Here is a 20,066-nt window from a genome sequence, read left to right as displayed (position 1 = left end):
AAAAATCAAACAGCCTAGCTACAATTGTCAAGAAAATGGCATTATCCTCAGTTATTTATTTATGTGCAGTGACAGTAGAGCAACAGCTAGCACACTCTCTTTGGTGCTGGAAGACCAGAAGGCTGTGGGTTTTATTCCTACTCCAGGTGATTTGACTGCTGACAGTGCAGTGAAGCATTAGGGGGCTCCATTCCCGAGTGTGTCAACCTTCAGATGAGACATTAAATTAATGTTCCATCTGCTTGAGTTGGTTGTAGCTCAGGTGGATATAGAAGATTACACATTACTTATTGAAAAGATTTCCCAAATACCCTGGTCAAATTTTCCCTAGTAGTATAAATTCAGCTTTGACTATTCCTTAAAATGTGATCTGGGAGTAACCAGCCAACAAAGGATAAACAAGTAAATGACTAACTAACTGATTACCTAACTTACTGAATAAATAACTAAATAATCAGCAACAAGTTACTAAACTAAAACAGATCCAATTTTGACACATAAAGCCCAAAGCAAACATATTAAGACTGACAGCACTGAAGCCTGGGTGATTGAAACTAAGCTGGACAGCGTAGCTGCTTCCCAAACCTGTCTGAGATTCTTAGTCTGCCATCATCCTTATACAAAAGTGTACCATCTTTCTAGACAGCAAACCTAACTGTAGAACACGTGGGGTAACTATATACTGCATGCCAAGAAACACCCCAAATTTACATCCGTTCCAGTGGTCACCAAACTGATTAAAAATAGTAAAAATCCCAAATGGACACTAATATCCCTTAATACTGAGAAGTATATCAGGCTTGTTTCCTACAATCCCCCTCCTTCCTTTGAAGCAAAAACTGGAATCAGCTCCAAAACTAACACCAGAATATAATCACTGAAGGTCATTTTACCATCTATCAAGCAAAAACAGCCAACTTGACACATTTGTGTCTCACTGCAGTCTTCCCCCATGAGTAGATAAACCCTCAGCATGAAATGCTGACACAGGAAGTACTCACTCTTAGACTTACTAATAATTAATATCAGAGCTTTGGCCGGCTAACATCTACCTGAAATCAGCTGGATGTATAAGTGAATTTAAGTGCACTTTTATCTGCTCTTTTGCATATAGTACTGTATTTAATTAATTTATTTGTGTTTCTCACTGAATATTAACTGAAGTTGTGGCGGTCTCTCTACAGTTAGTTCCCCACCCACTCTCCCTGTTCTTGTTTTGGTGTTAATGTTGGTGGCTTTGAAACTGCCTGCCCCTCTTGTAGATTGTATTTGGATACTCCTTCTGGGCCCATCTCATTTCCTCACTCAACTGAGTGCAGTGAGATCATATTCTGATTTCAGGCACTCCTACTGTGTACAAAGAGGGCATTTGGGAAGGACAACCCCCATAGCCTCTTAATCCTGCTTTGTTCCTTCCCTCAAAAAAAAAAAAAAAAAAAAAAAAAAGTATATATATATATATATATAATTTTTTTTTTTTATTCAGCTGCTCTTACTGTAACTGTCTTAGTTGCTAATTTATTGCCTTCTGCACTTGTTTTTTAGTCATTTGTTAATTTAATTGCATTTATTTGAACTGTATTTGCCATGGTGTTGCTACACACTGTTTTAGCTGCTTTTCTGTAACAAAAAAAAATTCTAAGCTTGTTTCCTGCCTTTCCTTTAACTAGTCAAGTCCAGATACAGACTTGCTGTATCCAGGTCTGTTGGTAAGCTTCTGAGCCCCGCAAGCCTTTCTGTGTTGGAGGAAAGCCTTCCAGCTTATCAGTGGGAGTGGTAAGCACTAGGTAACCTGTCTACCATGAAAGGAGAGGTTCTTGGCCCAGAAATTGTAGTTTATTGACCATTTGGACAGTTTGTCCATCTCTTTCAACTTTCTGGTTTAAAAGACCACATCTGTGCTTGTTTCCCATCTTTCCTGTTACTAACCTACTGGGTAGCACTAGAAAGCCTTAAACCGATACAAGCCTTCTAGCTTAGAAGAGAGACTTTGGAGTGATTAAGTATCAGTTTTCTGTACTTTCTTGCTGTACTTAACTGTTTTCTGTCTAAACACAGATTTTCCAGCATTTATTGTGATTTAAAAGCTTGTTTTTTTCACATATTGTACTTATTTGACTGCCTGCACTTTTAAAAAGTTGTTTTTTGTTTAAATAATTTGTTTAACTGTTGTAGGCTACACCCTAAAGTGCGATGGCCTTTTCTGATCGTTTGTAGTCGTTTAAAGCTGTTTTAAGTGTATTTTTTACTGTTTTTGCCTTATCTTTTCAAAAAAACAAAAAAAACTAAAAAAATCCTTGTTTCCTGCCTTTCTAAGCTAGTATAATCTAGTTTTCAGGCTAGTGCTGAATTCAGGGCTGTGATACTAGTTTCTGAGTTGCCCATACCTTACTTGGATAGAAGGAAGTTTCTCTGTTCACCTCTGAGAGAGGGGAGCTTTGAGCAACCTATCTGTCTCTGGAGGAGTGGTTCCAGCCCAGAAGTTATTAGTTTATTGGCCATTTTGGGCTAATTTCTATCTCTTTCATTTCCCTACTATAAAAAACACATTTGCACAGTTTTGCACACCGGGCAGTGCTGGTTAGCTGCGGTTAAATTATTCCCGGCTCGACCAAGTCTCCTCTTCAGTTTTTCCCTTGCAACTAGTGTAAATCTCAACCTAAACACTCAAAAAGCATCTTACATCCCAGCACTTGCTCAGACCTAATAGCAAGCACTAATATAGCCTGACACTGATTGCCCAGCAGGGTAAGGCTCTTTATACACCCTTCACCAACCAAGCGACTAAGCAGCTCACCCTACTATTCAGGCATGACCAAAGGGCAACTTCAGGTGCACTCTCCAGTCCAGCTGGTGAATCTGGGTATCCTGAGACAGTGTTACAACTGTCTCATGTACACAGACAACCCTCTCCTCCTACCACAAAACACTACCATATGTGAGAGATGCAATTATACAGCCAAACTGGAAGATAAGCTGTCTCCACCCAAGACTGAAACAGACAGTCAAGAGGAAAAGGTTAACACTTGCACCACAACTCCAGTCACACACAGACCTACTGAAACAGCACTGGCAAAAAATACACATTAGTAGACAAAATCATACTCAGAGGCTCTAAATAAAAACCTGCAAAAGCATCAGAGACCTCCAAAGCAGACACCCAAACAACCTGCACTTCCCATCACAAACCAGACAACACATAAAGCACAAAATCAGTGTGCCGCACAATCACAGCCCTTAAGGTGAAATAACATACCTAACACACTAGTAATAGGTGACTCTATAGTCAGGCAGACTGATGTCCCACTCACTAGGCTGGAGAAGGAGAAGGTTGCTGTTAGCTGCCTGTCGGGAGCCAAAATCTGCCACATAACACAAGCACTCAGGTCACGCCAGAACAAGTACAAATATGACTCTGTCACTGTTCATGTTGGTGTGAATGACCTGAGACGTACCTCCATGAACTACATGAAAAGAGACATGAAAGAGCTCTCTGATCATGTAGCCCAGGCTGGTATGACCCTGACCCTGAGTAGCATCCTGCCCTCACCAAGAATGATATCTCAGTATAAAGAAAAAATTATCAATTTCAACAATTGGCTAAGCTTTTGGTGTCATTCAAAGGGGATCCAGTGTCTGTCAGCCTGGGACGACATGCTCGACAAACCACGTTGCTTCACAAGAGATGGCTTGCACCTGTCACCCCTAGGCTTTCGAATACTGGCCAAGGCTCTTTCTGCCCCCATAGTGTCATTTTTAGGCAAGGCTCAAAAGTCAAACCCACCTCCATAAACAGCACAATTAACAAAAAATTGAGGGTTATGCTATTCAATGTCAGGAGTTTAAATCTCAAAATGCATGTGCTCGAAGCACTTCTCAGTATGGAGAGCATCGACATCTGTGGAGTAACTGAAACCTGGTTCAAGGCTCCAGAGAGCACCGCAGCACTACTGGGCCACAACTCATACTACACGTTTCGGCCACAAAACACGGACCGAAACACAAAAGGAGAGGGAGTATCCATATTCATCAAGGATACCTACACCTCCAGGTTAGTGGCACAGCATGATACCTCTGAGATCATCCATGTGCAACTAACGTTGGGCAAATCTGCAATGCAAATTGTGGCCTGCTACAGATCACCCTCCATGACCCAGGACCATCACTCCACCTTTCTGGAGACACTGGAAAACATGAAGGTCCTACCGAACATCCTGATATTGGGTGATTTAAATTACCCTACCATTCACTGGGAAAACTAATTGAGTACAAATTCCCAGGCGCAGCGCTTCCTGGAATTCATCAACTCAAACGTTCTGGATCAGCTGGTAAACTCCCCTACCAGAGGTGAAAACATATTGGACCTGGTCATCACCAACATGGGCGACAGGTGTTCCATACCGGAGGTCAACCCGTCACTGGTTAGATCAGACCATAAACTAATCACTCTGGATGTCCACACCCCACCACCACCCCCAACTAAGGAAACCACAGTAAAAAACTTTTCTAAAGCAAATTTCGCCTTACTTAAGACAGAGGTGGTAACTTTCACAGCCCCCACGATAAAGAATAATGCTGCCCAAGATGCAGAAACCTTTACAAATGCACTCTATGAGCACCTACAAGGATGCATGGATCATGCCATCCCTAGCAAAACCAAGACTCACTCCTCTAAGAGAAGGAAACCAGTTTGGTGAACCCCTGCAATAAACAGGCTATACACTAGAAGGAGGAAACTAGTTCAGAAAAAAGCAAATCCCAAGAAGGAAAGACATCCCTGATCAGTATCAGTAAGAAACTAAGGTCCCTCATGAAATCATCCAAGGCTAACTTCAAAAGAAAAATAGCCAAGGATTCAAAAGATAACCACAAAGCTTTCTTTAGCTATGTTAAGAATCTAAGTGGCAACTTACAGATATGCACTGAACTAGTGCAAAATAGTACAAAATATACTGAACATACTGATATTGCCAACATCCTGGCAGATAGATTCAGTACAAACTTCACCCCCTCTCACCTCCAAAAGGGCCCACAACAATACCGGAAAAGTGTAGTGTCCCAAAAATCACAGACGCACAGGTGAAAACAGCCCTTTCAAAAGCCAAAAACACAGCATCAATGGGACCAGATGGTGCCCTAAGCTGCGTCTTGCACAGACTACAGAACAAACTAACCCCCCACCTAAACACTCTGTTCAACCTCAGCCTCTCCACTGGCTACTTGCCCATAGAATGGAGCACAGCAACAGGTATTCCTCTCCACAAAGGAGGGATCACAACTGACCCTGGTAACTATTGCCCCATAAGCCTGATTAGCCTGGTCTGCAAGGCTATGGAGCGCATCATCATGGAACTCATTAACAAAGATATTGGGAACCTCCAAACACTTGACTTGACCCAGTTCGGCTTTGTTAAGGGCAGATCATGCCTACTAAACCTGATTGACATCTTCGTGACAGTCACCAAGGCCATAGATGAGGGAAAGGTGGTTCACAAAGCCTACCTTGACCTTGCCAAGGCTTTCAACACCATTCCCCACTCGGGTATTACAGAAAAACTCACCAGCCTGAACATAAACCCCTACGTCACGAGATTGGTTGCCAACTGGCTTACAGACAGAAGTCACACGGTAAGAAGAGCAGGCTCCAGGTCCGACTCTAAACCAGTCACAAGTGGTGTCCCACAAGGCTCGGTCCTGGGACCCCTGCTGTTCAGCATATACTTCTCAGAAGTACATGCAAACACAGGAGGACTATGGCTAACCAAGTTCACTGATGATTGCAAACTTGGAGCCATAATTGACTCTCCAGCTGACACAGACATCCTCCAAAAGGGCCTTACTGAGACGGACACCTGGTGTCAAAGTCATGGTCTCAAACTAAAATGCCAAAAAATGCATAGTCATCCCATTTGGAAAAAAACAAAACACCCACAAATTACCACATAGGTGGCAGCCCCCTTAATACAGAAGAGGTAATAAGAGATCTAGAGACCCAGGTAGATAGTAATCTCTCCTTTGACAATCATATTGCCTAAGTAGTTAGGAAATCCTTCTATGTGGCCCATCTAATTACTAAAGGGTTCACATCTAGAAATAAAGAGGTTATAGTGCCCCTCTACTTGTCACTCATAGAGTACAATGCCCCATTTGGGATATACCTCACAGGACCCTTCCAACAGCTGGAAAGACCACAAAAGTACCTCAACAAGAGGATTACTGGCCTCAAACATATGTCCTATGCAGCCCAACTGAAAAAACTCCGGCTGTACTCAGTGACATATCGCTTACACAGAGGTGATCTCTGCCTGCCTTACAAAGCCATGTCCAAGTCAGAATTGATGGACATGCTCCACCTAAAGAAATCCAAATCACTGTGAGCCACATGCTCTAGTGAGCTAAACCTCGCCACAACAATAAATAGAACATGCTGAAAGGATAGATTCCTGTCACAGAGACTCCCCATGCTTTGGAACAAAATTCCAAACTATATCAGGCAGAGCCCCTCAGTAACACTCTTCAAGAGAAACCCTGACGAGTGGATGGGTAACAGAAAATACACCCCTAGGATCACTTCATTGGCTCTGCTTGACAGAGGATCAGTCAAGTCGCTTGTCTTAATCAATGGGGTGGCGAAAGCCGACACACTCTGGCTAGGCTTATAAATGCCCTTGGGCAGATAGCCTAGTACCTACCTATGAATCTATGAACCTATATATCTCATGAGATCCACACCAGGAAATGCCTTCCCAACAGCTGTGTCTACTACTCACTGCACGCTATTCAATCATTCAAAAACCCACCCCCCTCCAATCTTTGTATCCCCCAGAAATATAGTAGAAAGCAACAAAGACAAAGTCCACACACCTGTAATACTCTGGTCTTCAATCTGTCAGGCACAAAAGCCTGAAGAAGCACTGAATTATTTTAACATAGCCGTAAATAAGGTCTTCCAGCTTTCGCAAAAGAGAGAGAGAGGACAGGATCTCACATTTGCTTTATTTATTTTATTTATTTTGACATTTGTTATTCGGTGTATATCTGACTGGGCAGATGCCCTTCTTCAGTGGAGGCCCAGGGAGAAAAGCTCCATAGACCAAGAAAACTCTACATACAAAGCATTGTAAAAGACAATAGGTGTGATCGATAAGAAGGACATAATACAATAAGGCCGATTTTAGCCTATGATAGTTGGGATGGTGCAAACAAGAATGAGCATGTAGATCTTTTGAGACAAATTTTATAAGATGGCACTAATATGCTGATAAGCAGGTGAAGGGAAGTAGAAGTGGCCAAGGTATAAAGTAGGTGTAAGGTATGCCGGAGGGACAAAATAGAAGCTGAGGTGTGAGGGAAGCACTGTGACGATGTGAAAGAGAGGGGGTGAGGAGGTTGGGTAGAGACAGTTAGGCTGGGTTAGGCAGGGGTAGATCCATGAGTTGAGTAATGCTTCTATTAATGCTTTTTGAGTTTTTTTGAATTGAGAGTATTTGGTAATAGCTCTGATAGTTATAAGAATTTCAGATGACTGTCATCTGAAATAAAAGGAATGATGAATGAGAGCTCCAAAGCGTGGAAACAATGGAAGGCTTATGGAAACCAAAATAAACATTCTCACTACCTATTCCTTAGAATAACATGCAAGTTACATGTGAAGAAAGCCAACAATACCTTCTTAAGAACACACTTAGTATCTAAAGACACTTATTCAAATTTCTCTAGAAACCCATAATGGATACTGCCTCAAAGACTCCTTATATAACAATACAGTGATTGTTCCCTTTCTCGCTCTCTTTTTTAATCAATGATCAGCACCCCTGTTATTCCATCATCAGAACACCAATTATCAAATAACCTCCAACCTTACTCAAACTCATCACTGCAGTCTGAGTTATCCAGACTCTCAAAATTCCTTCTTTTTTCAACAACCTTTTATTTTAGACAAATAACATAACGGGAAATAAAAGATTATTAAAAAAAAATAAAAAATAAAAACAAAATCAATCCTAACTGAAAATGCATTTCTCCAGCCTTTTTCAAACATTTTACAAAACAGCTGGCCAAACCTCTTGCACACATATTCAATCTATGAATCAAAACAGGCAGCATTCCTAAACAATTCAAGCTCTCAGGCATCATTCCAAATCCTAAAAAGTGCACCATGCTCCAGTGCTGATTACTGTCGCTTGTCTTGCACATATTAAGAAGATGGCGAGGCTTGGGTGTTCGTTTAAGTAGTTTATTGCATACAAACACGTCAGGATGGATGGCAGGAACATTGAACTTAAACTGTCTAACTAACTGACTCCATACTTACATGCTGTCACTCTGGCTGCTCACTCAAAATGGCCCTCTTGCTTGCACGTGCTCAGTACTTACATGCACGTACCCACTGACTGGAATGCTTCTTAAAGGTATATCACACACTCTAATCAACATCCTCCTTCTGAGCTGTTTCATGTAGGCGATGAGATTTGGATATGCATGCAGTTATACAGACAATAATAAACAAAACAACATTCATGTCCAGGTTGCTGTGTATCTGGAACTAGGTTTGGAGATGTGACCTGATCTCGTAATATAATAGTTAGGACTTGGTTTAGCAACAGGGACAGTCATTGGGGAATGTTCTGCTTCAGGACACTCAGGGATTTTCTCAGGAGCAGAGACTGCTGATGGAATGTCCTCTGGAACAGGAAAATTGGACAAGTTGCTGAGAATTAAAATCTTTGTTACAGGCAAGATGCTGTAACACTGGTTCAGACACTGGTAATAAATATTTGCAATGTTGTCTGAATTCCATTTCTTGTGATTCCACAATGTACAATCTCGGCTCTTGACACAAACTCTTCACAAATCTGATGCGATCATGAGCGGTCAGACTTTAGGGATTCCCTGCAAACTGCTCTGTCAGAGATGCTGGGTGAGTGGATTGGACTGACTGGGGAGATTACTTTTTTGAGTTATGCTACAGAATCAGAATTGCCTAGACATAGTAAGGCCTTGCTGAGTCTAATTATGGTGGCTGCCAAAAAAGCAAACAGTACAAAATGGAAATCAAAGTCTAAACCAACTGTACCAGAACTAATGAATATAGTAACAGAGATAACATAACTGGAATTGGGATCTTTAGAAAAGGGTAGGAGCAAACTACATAGGAAAAAATGGGAATTGTGGGAACAATATATGCAGAGCAGGAATGAGGTTTAAGAGGCAGGATTTGAATGAGCCATATAATCCTTAACTGACAATGACTGGATGGCATATCCAAATATTTCCCTGCTAGGACACTACGCAGCTCAAATCAAGAATTATTAGACATCTACAAACCCAAAACCAAAATAGGCTACCTTCTCAACAACTATAACCCAGCTACATCCTGGAACCAACTCCCCTTGGAAATAAAATCCCTCCAGCATAGCAAAAGTTTCAAATTAGCCACAATGAAATACCTAAAAACAAAGTGGTCTTGCCACTGTAGCCAACCAGTCCGAAACCACCATCCTTTCACCTATTTGACCACCTCACTCTTAATGTATCTCTAACACTATTCCCCTGCCTCTTCTACCTCTTCCCTTCCTCTATCTCCAACCACTCTTAATTCTTACAGTCTCAAAACAACCTACCTGTCCAGTCTGTCTCCTATACTCTACCTCCCCTACATCTCCTACTATCCATTCTTACTTTCCTTTCTTGTTTCCAAACTCCTATACAGCTTGATCCTACCCACTTTAAATAAGCATCTCCCTAACTATTAACTCATTTTGCTCTAAGCAGCTTAAATAATACTGTAACTAGTCACATTTTCTTCTGCTAATTGTTTAAAACCTTGTTTGTAACAACTCACATACTTGTCTGCCAGTTGTTAATACTCTGTATAATTGAATTGCCTGAGGAGCTTTTTTTCTCTCCAGGTCTCTGCTTGTAAGATCCTATAGCTGATTGTTACTACTATGTTACTAACATTTAATAAATTGTTTTCTATTCCTGAGAAGCTTTTCTCCCCGGGTCTCTGCTGAAAATGAGCCAAAAGCTCAGCCAGACTAACCCAGTTAACAAATGTAAAATAAATAAAAGTGATGTATAATGTTTGCAACTGCAGGTGTTGCAATGGTGTCTGTGATGTAAATTGTTTGCAACTAAAGTGGTATCATTTTGTATGTTTTTCATTTATAAAAAAATGTAAGATTGCCTTTGTCATATATGAAAATTTAATAAAGATGCTTGGAGAAAAAAAAACTTTGGATGTCTGCATCCTCAGTATCTCCCCATTTTGTAAAGAACTGAACAGTTTGCTGGTTTTGTCATAGTAGGACTTCTGGGACAAATGCTTTTTCAGCAGTTGGACTTTTACTGCTTTGTTGTTTTTACCACATGGAGCCAGTAAATTGATACTGACTGGTTGGTAATGGGGTTCTGGTTTGTCTTGACATAAGTCTGTGGGCTGGTGAACTATGATGTTTATCACAAGGAACGCTTCTGAGATTTATCAAGTTTAGAAAAACATTGGTATTGTCTCATCTGGATTTCTCTAACAGCTGATCTGTTGTTGTCAATCTTCATTCATTTTTGAACTGTTGGGTCTCGGTTCTGTCCTGAGAACCAGCTTGGCCATTTATCAAGCTCATGCCAGCCTGAAACTCTCAAGCTAAGGATACCCATAGTGCCTCTCTTCCCTTCCCTTCAGATCTCGTTTGCCACGGGGAATTTCGGACACATCACCCATGAAGCTCTTAGTTAAGTGTTAACCTTTTTCTTCTAATATATCTTAAAAAATTTGTCTCTTAACTCTAAATTAGCTATTTAGTTATCTTTTATAAGTTACTATCTTGTCCGGTTGAGTGAGAGTGCTATTTACCCACTTTTTACCTTATCGGTATATACTGTTTTATCGTCGTTGGCCCCTCCCTCCCATCTTACCTTTGGTAATTCTATCAATACCGTCATTGGTATAGGCCCCTCCCTTCCATCCTACCTTTGGTAATTCTATCAATACTGTCGTTGTTATAGGCCCCTCCCTTCCGTCTTACCTTTGGTAATTCTATCAATACTGTCGTTGGTATAGGCACCTCCCTTCCGTCTTACCTTTGGTAATTCTATAAATACCGTCATTGGTATTGGCACCTCCCTTCCGTCTTACCTTTGGTAATTCTACCAATACCATTGTTGGTATTGCCTTTCTCTCATTTACCCCTTCCAGGTATTTTTTCTTCGCTACTATGGTTGGTACGACCTTCTTAAAAAAAAAGTTTAACTATACTCGTCTCTTCTCTTCTTTGTGTGTGTGTTTGAGTGTGTATGTGTTTGTGTGTGTGTGTGTGTGTGTGTGTGTGTGTGTGTGTGTGTGTGTGTGTGTGTGTGTGTGTGTGTGTTTGTGTGTGTGTGTGTGTGTGTGTGTGTGTGTGTGTGAGAGAGACTAAGTTGTGTTGTACCTTCTTGTTTTAAAATGTGAAAGAGACTAATTTGTGTTGTACCTTCTTGTTTTAAAATTATAATGGCTAAGAAGCATAAGAGAACCACAGGTTTCAAACAGTGTGAAGGATGTGGCAGAAAGATGCCCAACTCAGATGGGGGATCTGTCTTGTGTTTATTGTTTGGGGGTGCCATATTTAGAAGTTCAACCACCTTATGAGCTCTGCAAGGGGTTCAGCACTAGAACCCTTGCAGAGAGGTGCAAAAAATTAATCTTCAAAGGGCTACTAAAATGTCCTTTTGGTGAGGCTTTGTCTGAGGCGGAGATGTCAAAGTCTCCCAAAAAGGAATAAAAAAAAAGGAGTCACTCTGTTTCAGCATCTCCTAAATCCCAAGAACCTAAATCTTTCAAAGACCAGACCTCTTTTTATTCCTCAGAACCGAGGCCTAAGATTCAAAAATTGGCACCTATTGCTACCATCCCATCACCAAAGCCTACGACTTCTCCCACGTTGCTGACAACTACAGAACCCATGAAACCCATCTTGGTACTTATGCTTTCATCAATACCTTTGACCCTCTCGGCACCAACAATGGTTTCCTCAGTAAAACTGGTCACTTCACCCCCTCCAAAACAAATCATTAGTCAGCCGACCACAGTGCTTTGAGTTTTTTCCACAGTGCCGTCTACGGCTCCTGGTGCTCTGAAAGTTTCAAGTCTTCTCATAGCTCTGTAAAAGTTACTGTACTGTAGCTGGAAACACTGTATGCAATGAGACTGAGAAACGAAAGTCTTAATTACACAAGCTTCTGCTGAACAGGTGCCAGTCTCTCCTTTATGGACCAAGTCCTGTGCACTTTTCAGAAAGAATTCTCCAAACACTGTAGTTCATTTAATAGATTCATAGGTTCATAGGTAGGTATTAGGCTATTGGCCCTAGGGCCTATATAAGCCTAGCCAAAAAGGTACTCTGGCTTTCACCACCCAAGAAAATTAATTTCTTCTGCCCCTGTTGAGCGGAGCCACAGAAGTGATTCCTGGGGTGAATTTCCTAGTTCCCATCCAATCATCAAGATTTTTCTTGATGAGTGCTAATGAGGAGCTTTGTTTGATATAGATAGGTAGTTTGTTCCAGAGTATGGGAAGTCTCTGGGACAGGAATCTATCCCTTCAGCATGTTCTGTTTATTATGGTGACAAGGTTTAGGTCCTTAGAGCGTGTAGCTCAGAGGGATTGGGAATTCTTTAAGTGGAGCATGTCCAACAGCTCTGGGTTTGACATAGCTTTGTATGTTAGGCAGAGATCACCTCTGCATAGGTGATATGCAATGGAGTAAAGCTGGAGTTTTTTTGAGATGGTCTGTGTAGGGCATCTGTTTGAGGCTGGTAATCCTCTCTGTGAGGTATTTCTGTGGCCATTCCAGTTGTTGTAGATGTCTTGTGAGGTACATACCAAAAGGGGCGTTGTACTCTATAATGGGTCTAATGAGTGACGAGTAGAGGGGAACAATGACCTCTTTTTTCCTGGATGAGAAACATTTTGTGATGAGGTGTGTCACGTAGAAGGATTTCCTGACTACTGTGGCAATGTGATTATCAAAGGAGAGACTAGTGTCCACCTGTGTCCCAAGGTCTCTTATCATACTTATGGTGTTAAGTAGACTACCAGCTATGTTGTACTTAATGGGTACAGAGTTTTACCAATAAATAAATGAATTCTCCAAACACTGTAGTTCATTTAATAAGGCTTTATTAGATGTTTACAATATCTGAATGCTGTCTTCATTAACAGTACTGATAAACGATTCAAGTTGATGCACATCATATTCTGATTGTCCTGAAGAACATAAACTGACATAGTCTCTAGATGACCTGTTTTCTGTACTCAGGCTTCAGTGTTTGACATCTTCTCTGAAGTAACAGGTCGAATGGACTTACTAACCTTAACTGTACTGCTATCCTGAACACAACATATTATATTGCTTCAGTCCAATAATTTATTTACTTTTTCTAACCTTGGTCTCAAGTTTTGTCTTGTATGTGCAAAGAATATTCTGTAGCTGATAAGATTGTATCTTTCCCTTGAGAAAAGAACATTCTGTCTGAACATTTTATGCTTATCTTTTCCTTTTAATAAACTGTCTTCCATGTTTGGCCAGCAAGGTTACTTTTCTTTCTGCTTAACTGTCTTTTATGCATAAATGAAACACAATTTATTTTACCCTTTAGCCTATCTAATGTCTAATAACTGCTTTAAAATGGAAATCCCTAATCTAGCAGGCTCTTTCTCTGGAGGTGGGCTCATCGCAGCAGGGTGTAACCTCAGTTCCAAGGTTATCTTTCTCGGTTCTGGCCTCCCATCCCTCTTTGGGTGGGCCTGCCTTCCAGATTATGGAGAGAGCTCTCACCTCAGCAGGCTTGCAGTTGGCACCCTCCCTGTCAGAGTGTCACATCTATGTACCCTCTGGCTTGCAGCTCCAAGTGATACTCTCTCATGACAAAGTTCCAGCTTATCTGGTTTTACAACTTCTTGGGCCAATGACAGCAACAATCACCCTAGTCCCTCTGGCGAGATACCCTATGAGGCTGCTTCAATGGCTCCTCACATCACAGTAGTCTCTATTAACACACCTGATGTCACACCCAATACGAATAACCAACATCGCAAGCAGGATTTACATTGGTGGATGAAACAAGAAGAAGAATTGTTGAGCCGTCTCCTCTCAGCCCAAGGCCATAGTGACCACGGATGCATCCCTGATACAGTGGAGTGGGGGGCATTTTCAGGGAAAGACAGTCCAAGGCACTTGGTTGTCTCTAGAGGCCAGTTTGCATATCAACGTCCGAGAACTGAGGGCAGTGCTCTTAGCATTACAAGCCTTCCAATCTGCCCTCCCTTCAGGAAGAATTGCTATTCAGTCAGACAACATGTCAGTGTTCTGGTACATCAACAAACAGGGGGGAACAAGATCCTACCCATTATGTTGGGAAACCCTAAGTGTTTGGCAATGGGTGATCACCTCCAACCGCTTTCTGATAGTAATGCACATCCCAGGGAATTCCAACGTGATTGCAGACAAACTGAGCAGATGCATTCTCCTGCCTCACGAGTGGTCTCTCAATCTTATTGTGGCAGTGAAGATCTTTTGTCGATGGGGTCAGCCTTGCTGAGATCTGTTTGCCTCTCCCAGAAACCACAAATGCAGCAGCTACTATGCCCTAATCCCCCCTTAGGGGGAGTCCCAGAGAGATGCGCTCCTGCATAATTGGCCCCCGGGTCTACCTTACGCCTTCCCACCAATCCTTCTAATTCCCCAATTTTTGAAGAAAGCCCAATGGTTGAGAAGCAAAGTGATCCTCATTGCACCTTATTTGCCCTATCAAGTCTGGTTTCCCTTCCTCTGGCCTCACCTGGTTCACCGCCCGTGGTCTCTGGATCCATCTCCAGATCTATTGTCTCATCCAAAGGGACTGGTCCATCCCAATCTAAAAAGTCTCAAGCTTATGGCTTGGTTCTTCAACTTCCAGTAATTGCCAGGCAAAATAACCTATCTTCCCCAGTACAAAATATACTTCTGGCTTCTCATAATCCACCAGGAAATGTTACCTTAGTAAATGGAAGAGATTTGTTTTTTAGTCTCAGAAAAAATTAATTGAGCCCTTTTCAGCTTCAATTGACAAGGTATTGGAATATTTATCGGCATTATTCCAATCAGGAGCCTCTGCCTCTACTATTAGAGTTCATTTAGCTGCTATTTCAAATTTTAATAATGGTTTTGATGACCTTTCTTTGATGTCTTATTGCCTTGATAAAACCTTTCTAAAGGGCGTTTTGCATTTGAAACTACATTTTAAAGAGCCTACTGAACCTCAGAATGTAACGCTAGCCTTACAAAGTTTGGTCCATCAGCCCTTTGAGCCAGCAGCCACCTGTGATATCAAATATTTATGTTGGAAAACTCTGTTCCTGATAGCCATCACACCGGCGAGGAGAATATCAGAATTGCAGGCTTTGTGTGTGAAACATCCATATATCAGTTTTAATAAAGAGAGAGTATTTCTTAGAACTAATCCCTCCTTTCTGCCTAAAGTAGTATCAGACTCCAATTTTAATCAGTCTATAGATCTACCAGTTTTCTTCCTAAACTTTTCAAACAAGGGGGAATATTGCTTGCGTTTGTTGAACGTACACAGACTTTTTACATTTTTATCTGGATAGAACTAAATCATTTAGAAAAGCAGACTAAATGTTTCTATCCTTTTTAGGTACCAGACAGGCAAAAGCAGTTTCAAAAGTTACTCTTTCAAAATGATTGTGAGATTGCATCATTTTTGTTTATACTCAAAAGAAGCTGAACTTACCAACAAAAATTAAAGCACATTCTACTAGAACTGTTTCCACTTCAGTAGCCATTCATTCCAGAGCTTCTATGGATAACATATGTGCGTCCACAACTTGGACTACCCACCATAGCTTTATCACTCATTACAAATTGGATACGGTCTCCAGGGGAAGAGCATCCTTTGGATCTATGGTGGTCAGGAACATCCTTCCCTAGGGCCTCCCAAGGTCTAATGTAGGTAGGGACTCTGTCCCAACAGTTCAAGAATGAATGAAGATTGACAACATCAGATAAAGAAGTTATGTTCTTACCATAACATTCCATCTGTGTTGTCGATCTTCATTCATTCTTGACATGTGACTCTCCTATCCCCCTCCAAAGACTCCTGGAGGTTTGGAAATAGTCCTGGGATCCTGATAGGGTAGTTGCTCAGACAAAGCTGTCACATATTTTCTTCATAATTCTCTGGGCAAGACTCGAACTAAGGGAAGAGAAGAGAGGCACTATGGGTAGTCTTAGCTTGAGAGTTCCTGGCTGGCACAAGCTTGATAAATGACCAATCCAGTTCCAAGGAGGGAACAAGACCCAACAGTTCAAGAATGAATGAAGATCGACCACACAGATGGAACGTTATGGTAAGAACATAACTTCTTTTTTTTGCACTTTGAACTGCACATTCAGCCAAGCCGTTTGACTGCAGGTGTTCAGGACTACTTGTAATATGAACAAAGTCTCATGTTTCAGCAAATTGTTTGACCTGCTGACTTGTAAACTGTGCACTATTGTCAGAAATAAATTTGTGTGGACTACCTTGGAGAGGAAAATGTTTCTTTGACTTAGTAATGAGAGTACTGGATATTAGATTAGGAAGTAGGTCAATCTCGAACCAATATGAGTAAGAGTCTACTAACACCAAGTAATGCTGACCATTCCACTCGAAGATATTTGTGGCTACTGTTGACCAAGGTAGTTCAGAAATCTGGCTTAACTGAAGTGGTTCTTTCTGTTGATGTGGCTTTGTACTATTACATACTGAACAAGATGAAAATACTTTCTCAATATCTCTTGACATAGAAGATCAAAATACTAGTCCTCTCACCTTCTTTTGGTAGAATCAGTTAATTGGTGGCCACAATGCAGATCTTAATGTACTCTTGTTGCAAAGATTTTGAAACAATCACTTTAGGACCTTTCATGATGATACCATTGTCAGACAAAATCTCATCTCTGTATGGAAAATACTGTTGCACTTCTACTGCTAAGCAAGATTGTTTTGAAGGCCATCCTTGACTGAAAAAGAGGTATAGCTTCTGAAAAATTGGATCTGAAGCTGTGTGAGTTCTAACCTAATCAAGATGTCTGGAAGAAAAAGTTCTCACTTCCATAACCTCAAAATCAAGTTTCTCATTGTCATGCTGTTCTGTGTTTTTTCTGGGGGATTGAGATAAGGTATCAGCAAGATAAAGAAGTTTGCCTTTTGTGTGAACAAGATTGAAATTGTACTTTTGCAATTTGAGCATCGTGCGTTGCAATCTCGCCTGAGCTGTGTGCATAGGCTTTCTCAAAATAGTGACTAGAGGCTGGTGGGCAGTTTCTACTGGGATAGGTTGACTATAAGTATAATCATGGAACTTCAAACATGGAAACAAAATTGCCAAAAGTTCTTCGTCAATCTGAGCTACTGCATGTCAGTCTGGGTAAGAGCTCTCAATGCATAGGCTAGTGGTCTACCCCCTTGAAGAATGACTGCACCTAGACCAAATTTAGAAGCATTACAGGAAACAGTACTGGTTTGTGAACATCATAATAACTGAGAGTTGGTGGACTGGCAATTTTCTGTTTCAAATACTCTTTGGTGTTGCTCTGACCATGACCAAATTACAACTTTGCATGTCAGCTGTCTTAGTGGTGCTGCAGGTTGGCTTAAGTCTGGAATGAACTTGCCTAGATAGTTGACCATGCCAAGAAAATGTTGTAAGGCTTGAACATCGTCTGGAGCTGTAATCTCAAGACTTGCTGTTTGCTTGGAATGATCTGGTCTTAAACCTGAACTGGTAAACAAATGACCAACATAGGTAACTTCTCATAGCCTAAACTTGCACTTCTGAGGGTTCAGCCTAAGATTCACTTCATGTGCTCTTTCCAGAAATTTCTTGAGGTTTCTATCATGTTTGACTTCAACATTGCCTCCTACTAGAATACCATCTAGTATAATAGCACATGGATAGCCAGAAAACATTTGCTCCGTTGCACGCTGAAAGACTTCACTGGCAGAATTTATCCCAGATGGCATTCTCAGAAATCTGCTTTTTCCGAATGGTGCACTGAATTTGGTTAGCAATGACGATTTTCGGTCAAGCAAAATTTTCCAAAATGAACTCTCTGCATCTAAGACAGAAAACAGTGGCATTTGGCATGATGGCAGGAACCTCTTTGACTGGGTGTATTGCTTGACGAGTCCTTTTTAATGCTTTGTTCAGATCTCTTGGATCAATACATATTCTGATATCTCAGCTTTTCTTATGAGCCACTACCAAGAAGGATGCCCATTCAGTAGGTTCTGCTACTTGACAAATTAATCCTAGCTGGACCATTCTGTCTATCTCGGCTTTGACTCTGTTCTGCATAGCTACTGGAACTTTTCATGTTGGTCTGATAACTGGGCTGACTTCTGGGTCTAACTTCATGGAGTACACAACTGGTAGTTTGCCTAACTTGTCTGCAAAAATATCAGAATACTCAGAAAAAATTGTTTGGATGAAATTTGAGCTGTTGTCATGCAGGCTTACATGGCGAACTTCTTTATTAAGTGAAATCAGTCCCATTTTCAAACTGTCTCTGAGGCCTAATAATGACTGCATGTGTCTCTTGACTACATAAAACTGCATGTCACAGCTGTTCCCAGCAGAGCAACATGACAGCAGTACAGAGCCTTCGGTTTGTATCTCTTCATCACCATAAGCTACAAGATTTGCACCCTTTGTTAAATCAAGTTGTTCTGCAGCTTTTACTCTAGCAAATGTTTCTGCTGACATAACGTTGCACTTGGAGCCAGTATCTACTTTGAGCTCTACAGGACTCTCATTAATCCAAACAGTACAAAATATCTCATTCTTTGACATGAAATCTACTGCATTGACTGTTTCACCAAGCACAGACACACTATCAACTCATTCCCTGTCACAGGATAGCGTTTATTTATTTATGTACTTATTTATCTGTTGCCTGTGTTTATCAGAATTGTCTGATTGGGCCATGCAAGACCCTTTTTCAGTAGTGGACCAAGTTCCATAACAAACATAAAATATTTATAAGTACATCTTAGTTGAGTTACATGATAATTAGGCAAAAAGATGCGCCGGGTAAAATTACATACAGACATACATACAAAAATAAACACATCTTACAATGAGTGAAAAATATTATAATACAAATTAGTCAGTAAATATCAAAAAAAATTTTTAATATTTAAGGATTCTAAATTAGTAGCAATGCAACAGGTTCCAAACTGGAGCATATCATGTTACTGAATGTAATTTCAGTGTATGTAAAAAGGGTAAGTGCTGTTTGCTGAAGTTACTTACACTGATATTGGACTATACATCATCTGATGAGTTTAGTGATTTTTCACCATATAATACATTTTGTCTGCTAACACATTCAGAAGTTTAACAATACGATTCCCCTGTTTCAATGTCCTGATGGGAAAGGTATTGGATGCAATAAAGAGGGCCAATGTTATAGATTCCTTATCCTGAGGTTGGAGTGGTCCACAAGATTCTTTTCCTTAGGTTTCTGGAATGTCTCTTCGACACATCCCTTATGATGGCTGTTCTTCCTCAAAGAAGTTTTTACAGGAAGGAGTTCCTGATATTTTACCAGGTTATGCCATCTGCCATGGAATATCTAAGGATTTGGGTTTTATGGTCTCTACAATTCTCATGATTCTTTTAGCCGGACTTCACATGAGGAAAGTTTAGGGGTTCATCAAATCATTTTAGACCCAACACCAGCACCCCTTTTCATTTCAGATCCCTGTGCTGGTGATTGTGAAAAAGGAGTTACTCTGGCTGGTGAATCAATTGTCTTTCAGCCCAGGTCTCTTTTTCCATTGTAGCTCCTATTCAGTATTTAACCACAGATGCCTCAGACTTTGAAGGGGAGCTGTGTCTGAGGGGGTGAAATAACAAGGCGTCTGGAACAAACAAGACAAATTAAAGCACATAAATGTGAAAGAAATGGTAACTGCAATGTAAGTTTACAAATCTCTGAACCATCTTTGGGTGCCAGGCCATCTGCTAGTAATCACAAACA

At 40.9% G+C, this 20,066-nt stretch overlaps 1 protein-coding gene across 1 annotated transcript in view; it reads left to right on the top strand.

The window, feature by feature from the left end:
- LOC122815090 overlaps positions 1 to 20,066 on the top strand; it is a 96,279-nt gene that overhangs the window by 2,326 nt on the left and 73,887 nt on the right. The gene's annotated exons all lie outside the window — the stretch shown is intronic.

The sequence above is a fragment of the Protopterus annectens genome, chromosome 11.part0, assembly GCF_019279795.1.
Source record: "Protopterus annectens isolate FY-2018-M chromosome 11.part0, PAN1.0, whole genome shotgun sequence".
Lineage (NCBI taxonomy): Eukaryota > Metazoa > Chordata > Ceratodontiformes > Protopteridae > Protopterus > Protopterus annectens.
Note: the sequence above shows the minus strand (reverse complement) of the source record. Positions and strands in the feature narration are given on the sequence as shown.